Below are 5,000 nucleotides of genomic sequence, written 5' to 3'. Positions count from 1 at the left end.
CACACACTAGTGTAAAGAATTATGAATGTAAGGCGTGTCGGAATCAACCGGAAGGAAGGGTGACCCTGATAGAGACACCCTAACACACACTGGGGTACAAAACTATGAATGTCAAGAATGTGGGAAACAATCCACCCACAAGAATATCCCTGACGCGCACCCCCTTATACACACTGGTGTAAAGAATGATGAATTTAAGGAGTGTGGGAATCACCGGGAAGGGTGGCCTTGATAGAAACACCCTTACACACACTGGGGTAAAAAAAAACTGTGGATGTCAGGAATGTGGGAAACAAGCATCCCAGAGAAGTATCCTTAATGCAGACACCCTTACGCACACTGGGCTAAATAACTATGAATTTAAGGACTGTAGAATTCATCCGGAAGGGTGACTTTGATAGGACATCTCATGACTGCGTGGTCGTATTTTCACTTCATTAGCATCTTCATACACTACTATCGAGGCATATTATATAGAGACGTCAAACCCACTCCTACGGTCCAACAGGATTCAGCGTAGGTATATCTAAACTTGAAGTTTTTCCTAGGGTCATCTCATGACTGAGTGCTCGTATTTTCAATTAATTAGCACCGTCAAACATAATAATTGAAGCAGGTTACCTATACACTATCGTAACGAAGGTATATCTAAACGTGAAGTTTTTCCTAGGGTCATCTCATGACTGAGTGCTCGTATTTTCAATTAATTAGCACCGTCAAACATTACAATTGAAACACATTACCCGCACACTATCGTAGCGAAGGCATATCTTACCCTGAAGTTGTTCTTGGGTTCATCTCATGACTGAGTGATCGTATTTTCAATTAATTAGCACCATCAAACATTACAGTTGAAGCACATTACCTATACACTATCGAAGCGAACTTATATCTTAACTTGAAGTTTTCTCTAGTGCCATTTGATGACTGCGTGGTCGTATTTTCAATTAATTAGCATCGCCCGACAATGCAACTGAAGCACATTAAATATACACTTGGGTAACGTCGTGGGCCAAACAGGGAGAGAAAAAACACTATCATCGTACGTAACCCCCTCAGAGGGTGTTCTATGGACGGTCCCATTTTCACCCACTTCATTTTCAGACAGGCTAATTTTTCCCTAGTGGGGGGGTTTGGGGGGGTTTTACCCTTCATTGGAGACTGGTAACGTAATTTCTCACCACTGGCATCAAAATAACAGATTTTCACCGGCAGGAAGTGCTCCATTTTACCCTGGTTTTCTCATGTTCCCAGTCCCCATACCGCCCATGTTATAAATTTGGGTTCAGGACCGCCCGACGTGAGATTACCTACAAAGTGAGCCTGTACCATTGGTCGCGAGACAGGTTAGTTTTACCCTACTGTTGGCAGTTGTGTCGTTGATACAGCAGTCCTGCTCAGTACGAGAGGAACGGCAGGTCCGGACATATGGTTCCGCTCTTGGTCGATCGGCCAGTGGAGCGAGGCTACGTCCGTGGGATTATGCCTGAAAGCCTCTAAGGCAGAATCCCGGCTGGATGACCAACGATACCGCGTACGGCCTGCATCGGGATGGTCACCATTGAATTTTCGAGAGATTCGCTCCCCGCTCGTTCGCGGGCGGGGCTAGAAGATGGACCCGTGCAGAGGGAACTCGGGAGTGCCTCGACAAACAGGTTCAGGCTCTCCCCTCCCTAGTAGAGAACACCCAGATGCTGATGTGCCGTACCGAATCGTTCGCAGACGACTTACGTACCGGTCAGGGTGTTGTTGGCGGCAGAGCAGCATCCTCACTGCGATCCGTTAAGACTTCTCCCTAACAAGGCTGGAGGTTTCGTCACGCAACCTGATGGCGAAATCCTCCGGACACGAGCCTTGAATTTGCTGCTGTTGCTAGTTTCTCCGCGGATCCTTAGACCGACGACGACGACGAGGAGGCAGGCGCCTGCCTCAGCCTCGTATGGTGCGTCGTCATTTATTAAGTCGTGTGCTGGCTACTACGACAAGCTGGATATGTTCCCTGCAAGTGGTGGAAGAATTTTCCCAGGACTTTGGAAATTGTAGCACAATTTGCTGTGGGGCGGGGCGGGGCCCTCCCTCGGTCATGAATCGTGTGGCGGGTAAACGGCGGGGGTAACGCGCCAGCACCTGATGGTTCGTGAGCGCTCGCTGCTGGACGAGGCAAACGGGTAAAAATCGGCGGGGGTAGCTCGCTCTCCCTTAATAATGGTTCACTTTGCCTCTCGAGCGCTGCTGGCCGAGGCAGTCACTGACGGGTAAACGGCGGGAGTAACGGACTCAGGCCTCGCGAGCGCTGGCCGAGACCAGCGGGTAATCGGCGGGGGTAGCTCGCTCGCCCTTAATAATGGTTCGCTTTGCCTCTCGAGCGCTGCTGGCCGAGGCAGTCACTGACGGGTAAACGGCGGGACTAACGGACTCAGGCCTCGCGAGCGCTGGCCGAGACCAGCGGGTAATCGGCGGGGTAGCTCGCCTCCCTTAATCATGGTTCGCTTTGCCTCTCGAGCGCTGGCCGAGGCTGTCACTGACGGGTAAACGGCGGGAGTAACGGACTCAGGCCTCGCGAGCGCTGGCCGAGACCCGCGGGTAATCGGCGGGGGGAGCTCGCTCTCCCTTAATAATGGTTCGCTTTGCCTCTCGAGCGCTGCTGGCCGAGGCAGTCACTGACGGGTAAACGGCGGGAGTAACGGACTCAGGCCTCGCGAGCGCTGGCCGAGACCAGCGGGTAATCGGCGGTGGTAGCTCGCCTCCCTTAATAATGGTTCGCTTTGCCTCTCGAGCGCTGCTGGCCGAGGCAGTCACTGACGGGTAAACGGCGGGAGTAACGGACTCAGGCCTCGCGAGCGCTGGCCGAGACCAGCGGGTAATCGGCGGGGTAGCTGCCTCCCCTTAATAATGGTTCGCTTTGCCTCTCGAGCGCTGCTGGCCGAGGCAGTCACGGACGGGTAAACGGCGGGAGTAACGGACTCAGGCCTCGCGAGCGCTGGCCGAGACCAGCGGGTAATCGGCTGGGGTAGCTCGCCTCCTTAATTATGGTTCGCTTTGCCTCGAGCGCTGCTGGCCGAGGCAGTCACTGACGGGTAAACGGCGGAGTAACGGACTCAGGCCTCGCGAGCGCTGGCCGAGACCAGCGGGTAATCGGCGGGGTAGCTCGCCTCCCTTAATAATGGTTCGCTTTGCCTCTCGAGCGCTGGCCGAGGCAGTCACCGACGGGTAAACGGCGGAGTAACGGACTCAGGCCTCGCGAGCGCTGGCCGAGACCAGCGGGTAATCGGCGGGGTAGCTCGCCTCCCTTAATAATGGTTCGCTTTGCCTCGAGCGCTGGCCGAGGCAGTCACCGACGGGTAAACGGCGGGAGTAACGGACTCAGGCCTCGCGAGCGCTGGCCGAGACCAGCGGGTAATCGGCGGGGTAGCTCGCCTCCCTTAATAATGGTTCGCTTTGCCTCGAGCGCTGGCCGAGGCAGTCACTGACGGGTAAACGGCGGGAGTAACGGACTCAGGCCTCGCGAGCGCTGGCCGAGACCAGCGGGTAATCGGCGGGGTAGCTCGCCTCCCTTAATAATGGTTCGCTTTGCCTCTCGAGCGCTGGCCGAGGCAGTCACTGACGGGTAAACGGCGGGAGTAACGGACTCAGGCCTCGCGAGCGCTGGCCGAGACCAGCGGGTAATAGGCTGGGGTAGATCGCTCTCCCTTAATAATGGTTCGCTTTGCCTCTCGAGCGCTGCTGGCCGAGGCAGTCACTGACGGGTAAACGGCGGGAGTAACGGACTCAGGCCTCGCGAGCGCTGGCCGAGACCAGCGGGTAATCGGCTGGGGTAGCTCGCTCTCCCTTAATAATGGTTCGCTTTGCCTCTCGAGCGCTGGCCGAGGCTGTCACTGACGGGTAAACGGCGGGAGTAACGGACTCAGGCCTCCCATTTGGGAACAATTACTTTCTGTCAATAATATCTCTAACTAAAGAACAGATAATTACTGTTGGTCATATTCAGTAATAGATGGCATATTTATCAGTAATTTTCTACGTCTATTAGAGAACTGCACTCAATAATACTTACCAATATCAATAAGTATTACAGAGCTCCGAGATAGGTGTGAAATCAGCGAAGTTCAGCAAACACAGAGGCAGCCTGACAGGTTGATGTGTGATGACTGGTGCAAAGTGAACCTGTTCAAACATGAGAAGGAATGCTGCTATCCCCCAACAAGCACGTTTCATTGCCAATAATATCACATTAATGTGTGTTCCCAAATGGGAACATTGGCAGTTAATGGGTTTTAATAATGGTTCGCTTTGCCTCTTGAGCGCTGGCCGAAGCAGCAGTCACTGAATCCTCGAGTGACGGGTAAACGGCTGGAGTAACGGACAAGTCAAGGAGACACTGGCCCTTCATACGACATACAATTTGCTGTGTGGCGGGTAAACTTTGCGTCTTGAGCGCTGGACGAGGCCCTCAGTCATGAATCGTGTGGCGGGGAAACGGCGGGGGTAACGAACGCACCGGCACCTGATGGCCTGATCGCTTTGCCTCGCGAGCGCTGGACGAGGCAAGGGTGAAGGGATATCTCATGACCGCGGTAGCGTATTTTGATTAGCACCAAAGGCATAATATTCATGGCAGACTTGCGTAGCGTAGATACGTCTAAAATTGAAGGAATTCCGCGGGACATCTCATGACTGAGTGCTCGTATTTTCAATTCATTAGCACCGAACACATTACAGTTGAACCGCATTAACTATACACTTGCGTAGTGTAGGAATGTTGCTCACTTTCAGTGCGCTCCCTATCTCGCTCAGTCCAGTCTCAGAAAGTCCGACTTTTGGGGTGGGACTTGAATGAACGAGATAGGGAGCACGAACTGAGCTGAGCACCCAACATGCTCCTTTTCTCCCGAAGTTATTCGTAGGAGTATCTCATGGCTGCGGTAGCGTATTTTAATTAGCACCGAAAGCACAATCATGGCAGACTTGCGTAGCGTAGATATGCCTAAAATTGAAGGACA

At 53.2% G+C, this 5,000-nt stretch overlaps 1 long non-coding RNA gene across 1 annotated transcript in view; it reads right to left on the bottom strand.

Moving 5' to 3' along the window:
* LOC126988873 (uncharacterized) overlaps nt 1–5,000 on the bottom strand; it is a 13,512-nt gene that overhangs the window by 581 nt on the left and 7,931 nt on the right. The window lies entirely within an intron of this gene.

This window comes from Eriocheir sinensis, unplaced genomic scaffold, assembly GCF_024679095.1.
Source record: "Eriocheir sinensis breed Jianghai 21 unplaced genomic scaffold, ASM2467909v1 Scaffold10, whole genome shotgun sequence".
Lineage (NCBI taxonomy): Eukaryota > Metazoa > Arthropoda > Malacostraca > Decapoda > Varunidae > Eriocheir > Eriocheir sinensis.
Note: the sequence above shows the minus strand (reverse complement) of the source record. Positions and strands in the feature narration are given on the sequence as shown.